At 39.9% G+C, this 19,082-nt stretch overlaps 1 long non-coding RNA gene across 1 annotated transcript in view; it reads right to left on the bottom strand.

The window, feature by feature from the left end:
• Window positions 1-555: 555 nt before the first annotated feature.
• LOC138541893 (uncharacterized) overlaps window positions 556-19,082 on the bottom strand; it is a 312,862-nt gene continuing 294,335 nt past the window's right edge. The window contains exon 3 of the long non-coding RNA XR_011290389.1: window positions 556-2,362. This is a non-coding gene — a long non-coding RNA (uncharacterized lncRNA). The remainder of the gene's footprint in view (window positions 2,363-19,082) is intronic.

Consider the following 19,082-nt stretch of genomic DNA (forward strand, 5'->3'; position numbering starts at 1 on the left):
GATACTACTCTATTTTGGTGATTATATATTGTCAGCTTGTGTTGGTGGTAATTTTAGTGGTATTTTACTTTGTTGTATTTTCAGGATTACCTTATTTTCGTGGTATAGTGATGAGCGTGTTTTTTTTATACTACAACCCCATCATAAAACAAACCTTTCCTTTCAATTAGAATGTCTTTTAGTCACCTGTAGAGAGCCCCCAGACTTATGACACTTCAGAGAACCCAATGAGTTTATTCATAATGCCACCTATGGTTTGTGGCTGATATTACTGGCTTATGTACATCCAGTAATCTATGTGTCTTATTTGACAATGCCTTATTTTTCAGCATGCAAAGAAGGTATCACTCGCAACACTTACACACACCATCCTACCTTGCAAGTATCTGCTCACTTTTCCTTGCTTGCTATTTTAGCTAGAATTGTAAATTGGTAAATGCTTTACCACTCTGGTATAAACATCAAACCCCTGTGATTCCCCTATATAGAAATCATTCACAGACACATGAATGACACCAAAATCCCAACCTTTGTTTTCTTTTTTTTTATACTCAGTATTATGATAACTATTATAAACAGGAATACATCTTACCACATGATATTACAGCATCACCTAAAAAATATAAAAGAGAACAGAAACAAACAGGCAAGCATTGCAAGCAAAACAAATTTGATTTTAAATACTTTAAACAAGCAGCATTTTTCTTTTTTCTAAACTCTCTGCACCGCCAATAAATTGTATCAATTCGCAGTCATTCTATTTTCCTCACTTGGCACTAACTCACCAAGGCCAGTGAAATTTGAAGACCCTGTATGACCTCGCCGCTTTGCAGACCCAGTGCCAAACTCCTTCGCATGTGTGGGGAGCTGCCAGCTGTTTAGGTTTGTAGCTAGCCCTCACTCCTACATGGAGTTCATCAGATGTAGCACTGTCTGTCTCTCTGCCCAACACAAACTGATTCCTCGCTTCCTTAAGAAAACTCTAAGTCATCCCTCTGTTGACGTGGATTATCCACCTACAACCCCTACCAATCAGAACAACAAGAATGTGCCCTGTACCAGCCTTCAGTTTTCAAGACAATGAAGATTTCAGTTGCAATGCAACTGTTTCTGTTTTCCTTTCCTGCTGGTGTATATTTCTGCTCTCCACAAGAGAAGAGAAAAATAAACGCTCACATAAACTGAGTGTGCATCTCTTCATGGAAAAATGAATTTCAAACTGTGCATGTAAAACATAGAATGCATTTCATTGTGCACCAAAAACTTAATTATAATGTTATGGGGTGAAATTAGTATATTAGTAATGGAGTTAGTACAAGGTTAATCAGTTATGTATTTCTAATGCACTTTGCACACATGAAAACATCCAATGTATGCACCTATGCACCTCCTTATTTTAAAATGGCTGCACACTGTGCTAAAACATTTTTTTTTTTTACTAAATGTTCTGAGAAATTTTACTGCTGGTTCTTACTGAAATAATGTCTGTCATTTGAAAAACTGGGCCAGGCTGCATTTCCATGCCGCATGTTGCATGCTGACAATAAAACCCCATATATATCCTTACTTACCCTCCTTTTTCCGACAATTCTGGCTAACAAACCCATAATTTAGGGAAACCTTTTAAAATGTACATCTCTCTTTTTCCATTCTATGAATCACAATTGAAATAATAGCATCTTAATAAAATGTACAATTAAACATTTCAGAACAAACCATGGCTAAATCATAACAAAAGTAAAACAGATCCCAAATGGTCCCATTAGTCCTCATACACATGTGCATGTGCATGCATAATGGAATATATTCCACGTATATTTCCAACCGAAGTGTCCACGTATGTTTGAATGTCTTTTCAATCATAGTCTTTATATTTGTGTGAAATCAACATTTCTCATATATGACAACAAAATAATAAAATAAAATAAATAGATAAAACAAATGACTAACATAACTAACTAAAACAAATAATTTAAATAACAAACTTGTGAGTCTCCATTACTCCCATTTCCAGTCACATAGTACAATACTATGCCCCATCAGCAACACTGCAGAATTAAGTTCAACTCACTACTGTTCCATTGATGGCATTTACCATCTTCATGACCGCACCTCGTAGATGTCCTGATCACCAAATTTCCATTATATCATCCTTTCGGTGGAATTCTTTCATCCTGGCGCTCTTGGGCGTTTTTCCACAGAAATCATTTCTTTTGGCATCCCAGTCTCTTTGTCTTCACCTCCATACTTCGGTTCGGAGGCTTTACTTGTGCTTCCTCCCGTGGACTCCAGGAATCCATCATCTCTTGTACCCTCTGGTCCTGAGTCCTCTGACCCCTACCAATATATCATTTAGTTGTTTCTAAATCAAATAGAAAAGGAACAGATTAAGTACGTAGCGCAATACCAATTTTACCCTTTCTACTACTTTGCCAAAAACATAAATGTGACCCAAAACATTATGATCTTTTACTTCCGAATACCTGCAACTAAGCATATGTTAGAGAGAAAACAATAATATTTACATTTCACATTATTATACATCACAACAATTTCCATGCAAAATACTCGTTCAGCACCTTCCATCAATGCATATTACCACACTTTTTCCAAATGTGGTACTTTCATTGGCATTTATCTCCACACTAAACAATATATCCGGTTTCTCATGGCATGAGACATATCTCACCCTATCATTAAGTTACATGGATTATGAAATAGTCAACTGCATCTTTCTTTTCCATGTAATTAATACACTTAACCTGTCTCTACCTGCTCAAGTCTCCTGACTTCATGTTTCGGATAACAGAGATTAATTTGGTTAACATGAACAAATTGTTCTCTCACCATTTCACCCTCTTTCTTTAATATTTTATAGACTAGCAGGGACACTTTATCCACTATTTCAAAGTGACCATGCCATGCTACCAGAAATTCTGAATTTTTATGTTTACCTTTCCCAAAATGAAACTTATATACCCGATCACCTATTTTGTACTCTTTCACAGATGTCTTTTTATCGTAATATGACTTCGGACTATCAGCAGCTCTTTACAAATTTTGCTGCACAAATGCAAATGCATGTTGTAAATGCGTTCTCAGTTCTTCCACATATTCATGAACTGTAGATGCACTTACAAGTGTCTGCTCATGTGTCCTCTATAATAAATGTTGTGGCAGTACCATTTTCCTTCCTGTCAACACCTCATGAGGACTTACACCTGTCGCTTTAGCAGGAGTCGTTCTAATGGCCATCAATACTAAACATAATCACAAATCCCAACTAGAACCTGCCTCCGCTACAAACTTCTTAGTACCTCCCTGACAGATCTGTTGCAACGTTCAACATTCCCAGAAGAGGCGGGCCGATATGCAATATGCAATTTCCTTTTTACCCCCAATATCTGCCATACTTTGCTCATTAAGGTGCTCGTGAAATGACTTCCTCTGTCTGACTCTATTCTTTGTGGTAACCCAAGTCCTGAAAATATGTGATTTACCAGCAATGTAGCTGCTGTCTGCGCACTACAATCTGGTGCCGGAATACATTCTACCCATTTCAACATCAAACATACCACAGTTAAAAGATAACAGTTTCCCCTACTCGATCTCTTTACAGGCCCTACATAGTCGATTTGTAAATCTAGCCATGGAAGAGTTAAACCTCTTTTCATTAATGGAGCACTATGCATTTGTGAAGCTGGCTTTAATTGTGCAAAAACCAGACACCCCCTGGTATATAATTCCACATCTTGGGACATGTGTGGCCAGTAAGCATAATCTTTCAGTATCTCTAAAGTTTTTTGTGAGCCTCTGTAACACGCAGTTATTGCATCATGTGCACTGTGTAACATTAGCCCTCTGAATGAAAGAGGTACCACCCACTGTATCTGCGCTGTTATGGATTCCCTGATCATCAGACCATCCTGTATTTTAATTCATTTTTTGTTCTTTAATAACACTCTCAACTCTTCTTTTCCTGTACAATCATTTTCAGTTAAAGGATTTAGTTCGGTGTCCATCAAATAATTATAATAGACCGCCAATACTGGGTCATCTTTTTGTGCCTTAATCAGATCCTGATCTGGTGTATCATAACTCCATTGCACTACGGGTTGTTCAACTTCTTTTGGAACTTTAGAGCGTGTAACTGCATCTATTTGTATTTCACCAATTAAGTGTTCAATGGGCAACAACTCTCCCATAACAGCCCCAATCTTGGCCAATTGATCTGCTTTATCATTTCCCTCCTTATCCTCTCCTGGTGTTTTCAAATGTCCCCACATTTTTCTCCAGTATACTGTTAAATCATTCTCTGACACTAATTTGTCTATAGCTTGTATCATTTTCCCATGTTTGAGGGGCGTTTTGTTATATGTGAGCATGCCTCTTGCTTTCCAGCCAGGCAAATATTCTACAAAGCTATTTCATGCATAATCAGAATCAGTCACCACGACAATTTCACTGAATTTGTTATCAACTGCAGAAGTAATTGCTTTATAAATGGCCGCTAACTATGCTACCTGGCTACTCCTAGCCCCAATTCTCATTCCTATACTAGGAATGTCCTCACATCTCAACCAGACATTTCCTATCCCTGACACCAACTGTTTATTGCTGTCAATTTTCCATGTGAAAAGCACATCTATTGACATATGCAATTGGCAATTCCTTGCATGTATTTTCATCAAAGGCTTTGGGGGTCATTACAACCCAGGCGCTAATTGCGCCAACTTTACCACCATGGTGTAAACTACATTTACACCATGGTGGATGGCGGATTTACCGCCCCATTCCAAGGTGAGTGGGGCGGTAAATCCCCATTTCCCATTTTCCCTTCCCCATTCCCATTTTTGCCCCATAGGGCAGGGAGTGGGGAAGGGGCTAATTACGCCACCGTAAATTACGGTGGCGTAATTAGCATCATGGCAGGTTAGCGCCATGGATTTTAACGGCTGCTAAAAGCAGCCGTTAAAATCGGAATAGGCGTTAAGGGTTAACGACGGCGTTAACCCTTAACGCCTGGGTCGTAATGAGGCCCTTTGTGTAGTGATTGTTCAAACTCCTGCAAATTGGACTCCACCTCTACTTCATCTGATACACATTCAGCTGCACAGTCATATAAATCTGCTAACCCTTGAGCAATTGGGCTCTTTTCATTCTGGCCATATCTCACTTCTACAGGAAAGCCCTGCAATGCTTATGTCCATGAAGTACTTCTGGACTGTGCTAGATTGCCTGATGTAATCGTTTTACTCTGTAAAAACTGCAATGGTTGATGATTTGTCTCAATGATCACCTTCTCCCCTTGTTGTAACGCCCCTACAGTGGTCAGAAGAGCCTTTTCACATTCACTGAATTTAATTTCAACCTGAGAAAATGCCTTACTTGCATAAGCAATAGTTTTATGGTTCAAATCATGTTTTTGAGATAACACTGCTGACATACAATGCTCAATGAATACTCTTTCTATAAAGAAATATTTGTTGTTTATGGGATAGGCCAAGCATGGTGCCTTTACGAGGCATTTTTTCAATTTAGCAACTGCCTCAGATTGCTCCTTTTCCCATTTCCAGGGTGTATTCAGTTCAATAGTTCAGTCAATGGTTGAGTGAATTCAGCATAATTTTCAATAAATTTCTTGTTATATCCCGTCATTCCTAATAAACTTTTTAAACCTTTCATATTTCTAGGATCATTCAATTTCTGTATGGCCCCTACCTTTTTATTTTGTGGATTTAACCCGTGTTCAGTTACTTCATGGCCTAGGAAATTCACCCTTTTCTCGCACCATTGGGCTTTCTGTAAAGATACTTCGGCACCCGCCTTTTGCAATTGCTCAAGTACATGTCTAATTTCATCGAAATTACTTTATAAGTTTTCATTTTTTATCAGGACATCATCTACATAGACTATGAACCCTCTTTCCGTTGCATCTGGCATAGCTTTTCTCAAAAATATGCCAAATTCGCTCCCACTATTGACATACCCAAATGGTGTTCTGAACCAAGCGTATTGCGTTTTAGCAAATGAAAATGCAACTAAATTCTGAATATTTTCTGCCAATGGCACACACCAGTACCCAGATGTAAGATCTAATGTGGTAAATACCTTTGACCCATGCACTTGAGCAATGCCTTGATCATTGAATGGCAGTAGACATCTAGACACTGGCACTCTTTTATTTAATTCCCTCAGGTCTGCACACAGACACCATTGCCCATTTGGCTTAAATACACCCAAAATGGGATGGTTGGAGGTACTATGAATGGGTTTGATAATTCCTCTAGACTCCAAATTTTTTATTATCTCTACCAACGAGTCTTAGCATGCCAGTGGCAATCGATATTGGTGCACAAATACTGGATTTCTACCACACCCCTCCGGTAATGTGGCAACGTGTAAATCAGTTATGCCGCAATCATATGCATCTTTGGCAAAAACATCCTTAAATTCCATAAATATTTTTCTGAATTCATTCTTATCCTCTTCGCTATCACAGGCATCTGCTAACAGAATCTGCTCCTCTACCATTTTTGAAAATTCTAGGAAATTCTTCAATGAAGGAACCTCTGTGCTTTCTCCCAACTTTGTGGTTGTATCTCTCTGCAAAGCTGCCACTTTTAAATATTTTGGCAAATCAGCATCCATTTCAATGTGCTGATTTCCTGTTTCATTTTCATTTAAGTCAAACAATATACAATTCTCTTGGTGACAACACACTGTCTCATTGGAATCATAATGGTATACAGATTGAATCTTGAACATCCCTTTCGGTTGAGAATCCAAGTACTGTGGCAACAAATCCTGTGCATCTACATATCTCCGAGGGATATTTCCAATCACCATATTATTGAAATCTGCAGTATAATGTGATTTTTGTATGGCCATTCCTAGCAAGGAATTCCCTTCTAAATGAACATCTTGACATCCTCTATTATCTACCATAATTTTGATAGACCACTCCCCAACATCTATCAATGGGGTATATTCATAATCCAGCCCTTGCTGTTTCATGGATTCATTCAAGCACACAAATGCATCATAATCCTTCATTTGCTGTCCATTCTTGCGCTTTAGTGTTATAGCAACCTGCTTGGTGAATGCAGGAACAGTAATATCCTTCTTCAGCTGTAGTTCAAATACATATGGCACCAATTGTGCACAATGATAAGCCTTTCTTTTGTTTTCAAATTCGGGTGCAGGCCCACCTAGCCGGGACCATACCTTTTGGTTAAGGAAATCTAACACCATGCACATCCTGTGCATAATATCATTGCCCAGATAAAAATCATATTGTGTTCCACTCACTATCCACACATTGTGGTAGATGGTTTTTTGTCCAACATTAATCTTTAGCATGCACCTTCCAGCAATTCGATTTTCAACATCTGGATTGTCCAAACTAGAGATGTATTGGTTTTTGATTCTAAATTTTGGGATCTCCTCTCTTTCCATTATTCTCTGCAGTAGTTTCTCATTAATAAAACTCCTTTCTTGTTCTAGCACCAAAGTGGCTTTTAACATTATAGAATAGCCTTTTATACGAATATGAATCCATAGCTGCTCATCTTTCAGATGTAATAGCACACAGCTATTCTGGAGGTACACCTCCACTGCATCATTCCATTTGGCAACAGTATGGCATTCATTTACACTGCTGTTTTGTGACTTTATTTTCTTAAACCTTAATGGTGTTTTGGTTAAGGACCACAGAACCCCATTTACCGCATAAATGAGAGGAGACAATCTTTTCAGGCAATCTGTTCCAATCAAGAATGGAATTTCACAAATAGATGTGATCAATACTTCCTGTTTCATTCTGTGTTTTCCTATCTTTATATCAACTTCAGTGACACCTTTGATAGGTACCTCCTCACCATGAAAGTTATGTACTGGGCCTTCACTCTGTCTCACTTTGATCTGATTCTGTGACGATCTCCCTTCATTGATAATTTTTACCAATTCTTTGGACATAACTGTGGCCTGTGCACCTGTGTCAATCATTGCAAATGTATTGCACTTCTCCTCCACAGTAAGGGAGCACAATATCTGTCTTCAACTTCCTCTAATACACACAAAAAGTGAGAATTGTTACTGATTTCAGGATTCACTTTTCTCAGAATCTTTTCACTCTTGGCTAAGCACATTGGTAAATGAAAGGACATTTTTCCCTCCTTTCTTTCCATTTCCATTTGAGAAAACATACTCATCTCCCCGTGTTCAGAGGTCTCTTGGAGTGTGGCCACTGTTCGCCCTTCCATCCGGGGATCATCAGAAGTCACACTGCAATTCTCCGACTGAATATGCATTTAAACATCACCTGATAAGTTGTCATTTTCTAATTCTGGGCATTTGTGGGTATTTGGTATGATACCAGTCTTTTTAATCTCTTCAAAAATCTGTGGCTCAAAGAACTCTTCAGGTGACTGAACTTTACCCTCCTTTTTAGTACTTATTCTTCCTGCCTGTATTTCATTAGCATCTTCATTGTCTAGGGAGGGTGTTCTAACATTCACATCTACTCCCTCATCAATTATTTTATCCGTGCATGAGTTGTCTTTTTTAAATCAGTCTCTTTGTTCCTTTCGAATTTCATGTTCTTCTCGTTTTCTTTTTTCATTTGTACAAATTTCCAACGTTTGATTCAACGCCAGGTTAAACCAAACCTCTTTTTTAGATGTGTTTGCAATTTCTGCCTCATGTTCATTTGCAAGTATTTTCATTTTTAAATCATTAAAATCTCAGGGTCATTATGCAAAACCGGATCAGGGGAATCTGTCTTTTTATCATTGCAGGTGTCATGAATATTTAGTCACTTATTATCAGATGTCACCAGGTCACTTCTATGACCTTCTGCCCCTTCATTTGATGACAGTTTTTGAGCTGTACAGAGTTTTTCTGTTTGTTCAGCCAACATTTTTACTTGGGCCTTGAGACACTGGAATCTTTCCATTTCTCTAGAATCTTCTCTTTGCGGCCTATGCCGATATTGGTTGTTCTCCCCCTGGTTAAATCTATTCTGGTATCTCTCAAGAGAGTGATTCCTATTTGAGTTGTTTCTGAACTCTTGATTCATGTGGGGCAGGGTGAGGGGTGTACCCATTCTTTGGTTGTAATCTCCTGGTGGCAGTGATTGATTGTATTAATGCGGAGCATAGTTCATATTCTGTCTCGTGTCCTGTCTCTCATTTTGTGAGTACTGTCCCCTATGCTGATTCCCATTTTCAGTAAATCAATCCACATACCGGGGTCTGTCCTGGTTACCATATATCATGGTGTTGGGGTCAAATCTGCTATTCATCCCCAATGTCTGGTAGGGACTATTACTTCTTTGATCTTGATTTTGTCTCTGATTATTGTTCATGCCTGACATATCGGGTCGATATCCTGCCCTGGGCCTGTCTCCTAAGTACCATGGGCTAACATAACTCTCCCTATTATTAGGATCATGTGACTGAAACATCGGTGCCAAGGGAAGCAACCTCTGTGGAGTACCCCTCTGTTAGAAGTCAGATTATTTTTGCCTGGATGTTGAGCGGATTCAAGTGACATTTTAGCCGACCTGATCTCCATTACTGTTTTGTACTTTGGTGCACAATCCATTCAAAGGACTTCTCACAATCAAATTCGTGGACTAACTGTGATATAATGTCTTTCTGCAAACCATAAAAATAGGCAGTTTTAAACTCATTGGAATTTACGATCAAAAGATACATCAAAACGAAAAAAAGCTCTTTTTAAGTCTTGAAGAAATTGGTGAGGGGACGTATTTGGCCCAGCTGTAATCATGTATGCAACTTTCTTTGCCTCTTAAAATGACTGGAATGGAGCAAAATGATGCCTAATCTCTTTTTCAAATTCTACCCATGACATGTTCTGCTGTTCATTTAATCCCCTGATGATGCTCGCTGTGGGGGCATCCAGAGTTAAGTGAAAGTATTGTCTGTATTATTTCTTAGGTATGTGTAGGGCTTTAAATATATTGTGCACCACTTCTAAGTGGTCCTCTGTACAGCACTCCCCTCCTTTTTTGAACGGTTTGATCAGGGCCTTCATTGACTTCATTATCTTGATAGCATTACTTGGCGCTATATTTGGGATTGCACTACTTTGTGGTTCAACCCTTGTCTCAGGTGTACAGGATTTGTGACAACCCCAATGGGTGTTTCAAACCCCCCAAAGGCGCTGCAACCAAGCTCAGACACTGGCACAGCCACTGGGGCGCTACCTCCCCATGTAGAAATGGAATTCACTTCAATCCCATTGAATGTGGTGCCCTGTCGCTTGTCCTGGGACCTGAAAGTGCTTATCTGCTGTTCCAGATCCTTGCACTTTTTAAGGAGTCGATCTGCCTCATTACGCAAGTAATTGTTTTCATCACCCATCTTATTAATCACATTTTGCATATCGCTAATTTGAATTTGACATTCATTAAACTCTTTGACTCGCTTGTCTCTTTCTTTAAACATTTTAGCTATCTCTTGTTCAACAGTTTGAAGCTCACCTTCTTCCTCTAAATTCTCTTTTAGTAAAACATGTATTTCTAAAATAGCCTCGTCTTTATCTTGTCTAATGTGTCCTACCAATCCTTTCAAGTGTTTTAATTCTTGCTCACTGTCCTCAAATAGTTTTTTCCTTTGAGACAATTGAGTGTCAAATTCTTTACACATTGATTGCATGTCCTTTTGACATATCTCCAGTTCTGCTCTTAACTTTGTTCTCCTTTTCACTAGCTCCATCTAATTTGCCTTTTGTCTGCTAATTAGCTTGGAATCATTTTCCTGCATCCACAGAAACCTATTTAGAATAAACCATGTTTTGGAACATAGCCGTATCAGACAATCTTTCTCTGCAGGTTTGTCAGCAGAATTTAATAATCTCAGAAGACAAACTTGAATTATGCTACCCTCTTCAAAGATGTTGTCCAATGGTTCTTTCTGAACCTTCCCATAGATACGGTCATGCCACTCTGTGGCATTATTTGATGACCATGTTCCATGTGCATATAATTTTGCCTCCAAATATTTCACCAACTCTGGGAATGTGGCATCAATTTGAGACATTCTGAGATTCACCTTCAGTGTCACACTGCTCTCACAAAATGAGTTCCCTTTAATGCACGTATAATGCTCTACAGTCTGTTTCCCAGCCAACGCACCATTTCTGTAGGAATTTTTGTCTTATTGGGGTAAATTCGGGATATGGCAGTATTTTCCTTACCATACTATTTTGGTGGTAAATTGCCAGTAAACTGGCCTTACATTTAGAGCGGGTTTGGTATTACTCTATTTTGGTGATTATATATTGTTAGCTTGTGTTGGTGGTAATTTTAGTGGTATCTTACTTCGTGGTATTTTCAGGATTACCTTATTTTTGTGGTATAGTGGTAAGCGTGGTTTTTTATACTGCAACCCCATCATAAAACAAACCTTTCCTTTCTATTAGAATGTTTTTTATTTGCCCTGTAGGGAGCCCCCAGACGTAAGACACTTCAGAGAACCCAATGAGTTTATTCATAACACCACCTATGGTTTGTGGCTGATATTACTGGCTTATGTACATCCAGTAATCTATGTGTCTTATTTGACACTGTCTTCTTTTTCAGCATGCAAAGAAGGTATCACTCGCAACACTTACATACACCTTCCTACCTTGCAAGTATCTGTTCACTTTACCATGCTTGCTACTTTAGCTATAATTGTAAATCGGTAAATGCTTTACCGCTCTGGTATAAACGTCAAACCCATGTGATTCCCCTATATAGAAATCCTTCACAGACACATGAATGACACCAAAATCCCGACCTTTGTTTTCTTTTTTTTATACTTTTATACTCAGTATTATGATAACAATTATAAACAGCAATACATATTACCACATGATATTACAGCATCACCTAAAAAATATAAAAGAGAACAGAGCAAACACGCATATTGCAAGAAAAACAAATTTGATTTTAAACACTTTAAACATAGAGAAAAATAAACATACAGTAATTTTCTTTTTTTAAATCTCTGTGCACTGTCAATTAATTGTATCAACTTGCATTCATTCTATTTTCCTCACTTGGCACTAACTCACCAAGGCCAGTGAAATTGAAGTCCCCGTACGAACTGGCCGCTTTGCAGACCCAGTGCAAAACTCCTTTGCATGTGTGGGGAGCTGCCAGCTGTTTAGGTTCGTAGCTAGCCCTCACTCCCACATGGAGTTCATCAGATGTAGCACTGTCTGTCTCTCTGCCCAGCACAAACTGAATTCTCCCTCCTGTACGTTCCTTAAGAAAACTCTAAGTCAGCCCTCTGTTGACGTGGATTATCCACCTACAACCCCTACCAATCAGAACAACAAGAATGTGCCCTGTACCAGCCTTCAATTTTCAAGACAATGAAGATTTCAGTTGCAATGCAACTGTTTCTGTTTTCCTTTCCTGCTGGTGTATATTTCTGCTCTCCACAAGAGAAGAGAAAAATAAACGCTCGCATAAACTGAGTGTGCATCTCTTCATGGAAAAATGAATTTCAAACTGTGCACGTAAAACATTGAATGCATTTCATTGTGCACCAAAAACTGCATTATAATGTTATGGGTTGAAATTAGTATATTAGTAATGGAGTTAGTAGAAGGTAAATCAGTTATGTTTAAGGTTTTTTTATTGTTGTTTTTTTTAACTAAATATTCTGAAATAATGGCTGCCATTTGAAAAATTGGGCCTGGCTGCATTTCCATGCCACATGTTGCATGCTGGCAATAAAACCCCATATATATCCTTACAGGAGCCATTTCCCCTGGAGTGAATTGCAACACCAAAAGAAGGGGGTTATCCTCTTTGGCTACAAAGAACTTGGTTATTCTTTTGAACTTTTGTTTTGATGGAGAGAAACCTGGGGCAGCGAGCCATTCCCTGGAACTGTGAACATTATCCATTTGGAACCTTTGTTGGATGTATATCTATTCGTTGTCCTTGAACATTTGTCCACTTTTCAAGCCGAAGAAAATACTGTGAACACCTTAGAGTTACTTTTAGAATGAGGGCTAGTATAGGATTTCGGATACCGGACATTTTTGCTTTGGACATCTTTACACAGGCCAGTCCCTTTGTGTTTTTGGTTGAGGTAGGGAAAGACCTACTAGATTAGGGACAGTGAGGCATTTACCAAACCTTTTTTTATTTAATAAATGTGTATACCAATCATCATGAGTCCTCTGTGTCTCTCTTTCATTCCTGGTTCCTCAAAAAGCATTTATCACAACAAGCCCACCTGTCTAAGCCCTTGCTGCACATCTCTGTAGGCCCTAACAGATTCCACCATGGCATTCTTTCTGTGCGGCTCATTAAGAAGCACATTTTGGAGAAAATTGACTAGATCAGGGGTATGCAACCTTTTGCTCTCCAGATATTTTGTACTATAAATTCCTTCAGCCCTCTTTGGCGTGGTGAATAGTGAGATCCATGGGAGTCACAGTCCAAAACATCTAAAGAGCTGCAGGTTGCAGAACTCTGCTCTAGATCATGAGGATGGAAAATACATTTCTCAACATCCACCCAAATATGCCTCTTTTCTCCTTGGATTATATCAGATAATTTATAAAGGTAAGATGGCAGCGTTGAGGAGTAAAAGTTATGGAACTAGAAGCCACCATCACACATGTCAGCATATAAGGTCCTGCATGGGTATAGTGTCCTTTTTGCCCGCAACCCACAAGAATTTGTTCACATAGTTGTAAAACACCCTTTGATCACTTTAGAGCATGTAAAAGATGACTCACTAAAGATACTTTGACACATCATCAATTTTCAGTGTATGTGTCTTGCCGCAGAGGTTTAGGTTTAATGCAGCCCAGTGTTTAAAATCCCCCATAGCCTTATCGGTAACCATCTTCATACTGCTACTCATGACTTCTCTATAGTGAGTACTACATGTACACCCATTCATCCGACATCCCACCTGCTCACATCACCTGTGTAACCTTAGTGAGATGTTAAACTCAAACATAATTTGGACTTTTTACACTTACAATTTTTCAAATCATTCAAACTTAGTAGCAATTGCATATGATTCGAGTAATAAGACACGTATAGCAGTGACCGTAGGCCACTTCCATAGTCATAATCATCAGCCTGCTGTTTAACTAATTCATATAGATATCTTCAAGGTTCTTTCAATTTCTGACCATACTCTAAAGGTGGCAATCTGCAGCTGAATACTCTGAGTGTTCATGAGGCGTTGCCAGAAGGCAGGATCCCTGATGTACTCCGCATCATGTACAAAATTGCTAAAATTTACTAAATAAGAGTCCATCATATTTACACATCTAGAGAGAACATGCTGAGCAGTTTCTTGACATCCTTTATTCTTACAAAGTCTGCAGTATCTTTCTGCAGAGATTAAACCATTATATTTGCTTTTGTTGGTTCGCAGCGGTAGATTATCAACCCTCAAAAGGAGTAGGAATCGTCTAAGCCTACTAGAGGGGCAAAGAGATAAGTATGGCTGCATTTGTTTAAATGTATAAAGCATATAATGAATAAATTTATATTTTTGAAGCTTCTCAAGATGTGCATAATTTTCTAACCAATCCCAGAGATCGATTTTTTTAGATAATGCTTTTTTTTGAGGATCGTTGAGTTTCTCTTCGCTCATGGTCCAACATATTGTCCTCAGAAGGTCTTCAGTCTCCTTTTTCATATGGCATTTGGTGGATTCCTTTATGCTTTCCATACTGAATTCTTTTAATAGCCGAGACTCGGGTTGATTGGACATCCTTAGATACAGTTCTGCTCTCCTTTTCAGGACGATAGATCCCAGTGAGGAAACCCCAACTTCCAATCTTAGCAATGCCATTGGAATAGATTGAGGGAGACCTAGTATTCTCCTCCAGAACTTCCCCTCAATCACTTGGAGCCAGCTTAAGTTCATCTGTAATAGCGCTTCCAGGCCATAGACCACCATTGGGGTTAATACCTGGGTATAGATTTGACGGATACCATAAAGTGACATACCGCAATTCTGCCTTGCAAATTGGCTGATCAGCGACGTCACTTGAGCTGCCCGATGTTTTCTTGTTTGAATGCAGCTATTGTATCCCAACTTGGCGTCTATTTCGACCCCCAGACACAATTGTATTAATAGGCTGGAAGGTCGGAAGCGGCCTCAGTGCAATTCGTACGTACGTACGTGCTTTGGAGAGGTGCGGCTTGACTTCCGGTTCTCAGATTTGCGTCGCTCGAGGCTTTGGACGCTTCTGCGGTTCTGCGGCTGCGACGGAGTGAGAGGGGCCGCGAGCTGCAAGCTGAGAGTGGGCCGTGAATTGCAGGCGGGCTGGCCTGACGCGTGTGGGCGTTTGAGCGGGCGTCCGGACGATTCTGGATTGCTTCTGGCTCGGGTGGAGGCTCATCTGAGGGCTGGCCCCGTTGTTGACAGGCACTTGCAGACTTGGACAACTGAACCGCGGCATTTGGATCCCTTGCGGATCAGCTGGAGGCTTGCCGCGGATCGGTCTGCAAGTCCGGTACTTGGAGTCTCTGTGGTTTGGTCGGAGGCTTGTTTTAAAAAAAAAGTAAGTGAGCTGTTATGTTGCGGGGGGTTGATTTATTACGTATCACCCCTCAGCAGCAATAGACAGCTGGAATCGGGGCCAGAGTGTGTGTGGCGCCCGGAGCGCTTTGAGCCTGCTGGAAGTTTGTTTTGGAGGCGAGTAAAAAAGGCACCGCCATAGGAATCCGACTTTAAGGGAGGCGGTAAAATTATTACTTAGGACCCTATTTTAAAGTTCTGGACCTACAGCAGCACATCACAAGCTATATATTTTTTTTTTTTTTTATTCTAAGTGCACCTATTGTGACCCTGAAGCTAATATTGCACTGCTGAATCTATAATCACTTAGTGCGGATTAAATCCAGACAGCCCAGTAATATACACCAATAAACGTTTAAAAAATAAATTAACTATATGCCTCCACGTAAGAAGCTTCAAGCACCCTATAATCTGCGACAGCGGAAAACTGGGAATAGTCCAACGAAAGGCGAAAGAACGATGGACAATGAGAAGCCAACAAAGTTAGCACCTGTTACCAAAGGTGCAATAACTGACTTTTTCCCTGTGAACCTGCATCCCGAAAATAACTCCACCACCATGGACGAGGGTGAGGCAAATAAGACGGACCTGCAGGATCAAGAGAGCTTTGGAGATATCGATAACAACTCCCTATTGGAGTTATGTCTCTCAATGCAAAGATCAATGACACCTGCAGCGATCAAAACATTACAACCGGCTCCGAGAGATCAAATTGATGGAACTATTTTACCACCGAATGCTGGTCTTGTGAGATTATCTACAACACCTAATTTAGAAATCCTCAATGACTCCGAGCTAGAACCCCGAAAGGAGGATGCAAGCTGTACCATATCATCCAGCCCTATAGAACTGGCTGAACTGCAATCATCGGTTGCATCTGTACAATTTGCACTCAAGATTTTACTAAAATTATGTGGCCGCATATTAGAAACCACACTAAGTCTACATACGCAAAATCCTGCTGCAGAAATAACTATTATCAGCTCTCCAGAGAAGAACCCGGGCCCTATTCCAACAGTACCCGAGATAGTGGACAACCTAGAAAGGTCTCCTAGCATAGCTAACACATTTGAAGTATTTCTCTCTCGTAAACAGCGGAGATTGGCTAAAAGAGCGGCAAAGAGGAAGAAGGCTGGCGAAGTGATACCCCCGGTATTGGAGATCGAGACATTAGGGAATAATAAGAAAAAACCGAAGAAACCAATTACAGGAGGGGGCAAACGTACAAAGAAGCAAGCTGGCTATTTAACAAGCTGGGCATTGTCAGAGGATGAAGGGGACCATGATATTGAAAGGGGCACTACCCCTACACCTGTCAATACAGCTGACATTGAACAGCCAGAGGAAATTTATGTAATGGATGGCGAAGGTAACACATCAGCTGAGGGCGATCAAAGCAATATGAAAACTATGGCCAACCCTAAGAATAAGGAGGTTCCCCCCAAAGAGAACAGGATATGCCTCATTAAAAACCTGTACCAACAAAATGAAAACTGCTGGCTTGCTAGAACTGAGTTAATGACTAGACTACATGCTGTTCCACAACTTCGAGTATTAAGATCAGATGATTTTGAATTCGTTGAGCCGCTGCAAGTGCCTAATTCCAATGTCTCTGCCATCCACTGTAAATTTATTTCTTCTGCCCAACTGATGCGCAATTACAAAGAAAGTCTTCGAGATGTCGACATCGAAGTTGATACCGATCCTGACCAGGAGGATCCAAACTGGCCACGTAAAACGCCTTTAGTGGTAAAAGAATCCTCCGAAAGTCTGCCAAAATTGAAAAGTGACCAGGTAGCGATAGCTGATGTCCAAAATGTGTTAACATGGCTAGTATCAGCACTACCAAAGGTAGTAAACTCAAATTGAACTTCCACACTTGTATCATGGAACTGCAGAGGTTTTAAGCATTTATTTGCCACGGTAGGTTCGCTCCAGCTCTTGACTGAAAACATTTGTATATGCTTGCAAGAGACTTGGCTGAGGACACCTATTATCCTTAATGGCTATTCAATTTACCAATCTCCGGCGATGAAGGGAAAGAGAGGAAGACCTTATGGAGGGTTGATTATAGGCATTAGAAACACTGTTACTTCTAGACAGCTGAAGACATTATCCAGCGATAAAGTGATGGCAGTGGAAATGGAGAGTATAAGTGATGTAGGCAAAGAAAACATACTTATCATTAATCTATATAGCCCACCTAATGGAAATGGAACTGAACCCCTTCAAGAAGCAATCCATGAATTACTAGCAGCATGGGTGCTCGATCCAGCTAATAAATCGGTAATTATTGTCGGGGACTTTAATTGTCATATGCCAGGTACAACTGTCCCCACGAATAATCCTCTGCTGAACTCAACAAATAATTTGAAGCATAAAATTGAAGATTCAATTGGTATTTCCTGGCAGTCATTTTTTAAGGAATGGGAAATGGAGATGATAAATGGCAGAACCATCAGTGACAATCCTGGAAATTACACCTGGCATAGTAGGAATGCAAAAAGTACCCTGGATTATATATTTGTGAGCCCTCAGATGGCTCTGAACGTAAGAGATTTAAAGATCACCACAAATGAATGGAGTGATCACTCCACACTCATGCTAAAGTGTAATATAGGTGTGACAGCTACATATATTAAACCCCTGGGGGATATGTCATCTAATTACGCGGGTACACGAATACGCTGGTCGGATAAAAACATCAACGCAGCTGTACACTCCATACAAACTATGGACGATAACATATTGTCCCAGCTCCAAAGCATGTCCTTAAATGAGTTGGAACAATGGGCCGCCACTTTTTCCGCTGTTCATGCGACATCGGCAGTAAATCAGATAGCGACAGAGGATAGAATATCAGTAACATACGATAAAAGTATAAGAGATGCTAAGCGCAAGTTGAGAGCTGAAATTCGGCAGGCGAAATATACTAGTGCAACCTTTGGAGGCTACCATGGAGTATGCAGGACCCTAAAAAATAAATATAGAGGGTGGATTAAAGCCAAAAGAAATGAGCAAAAACTTAAACAATGGCAGTCAATGGTTCAAATCATATGCTCCAAAAACACGAGAAGCATATGGTCATTATTGAGCCAAGCAAGGGGTAGTGGTTGTAGGGATATGATCAATCCGATAAGTGCAAGTGAATGGTCAGATTTCCTTATATGCCGAAATATCCCCGATGAAGAAGTAGGTAAGCCGGTAGAAAAGATGACACCAAGATCCGTCCCATTCAACTTAACAAATGATCATTTAATTTGTAAAATTAAAAAGCTTAAATCATCTAGGGCGCCTGGGCCCAATGGTCTCTCAAATGCCGTGTTGAGGAGCCAGCCGGAATTCTGGGCCAAATTTGTAAGTATACTATTTGGTAAAGTGCTAGCAGTTGGGAGGATTCCTAAATCATGGCAGCATGCTTATTTAATTCCAGTTTATAAGAAGGGAGTCAAGAAGGATCCCTGTAATTACAGACTACTTTCAATGTTAGACTGCACTGGAAAA

The sequence above is a fragment of the Ambystoma mexicanum genome, chromosome 1p (assembly GCF_040938575.1).
Source record: "Ambystoma mexicanum isolate Mex_15411 chromosome 1p, UKY_AmexF1_1, whole genome shotgun sequence".
In the NCBI taxonomy this organism is placed as follows: domain Eukaryota; kingdom Metazoa; phylum Chordata; class Amphibia; order Caudata; family Ambystomatidae; genus Ambystoma; species Ambystoma mexicanum.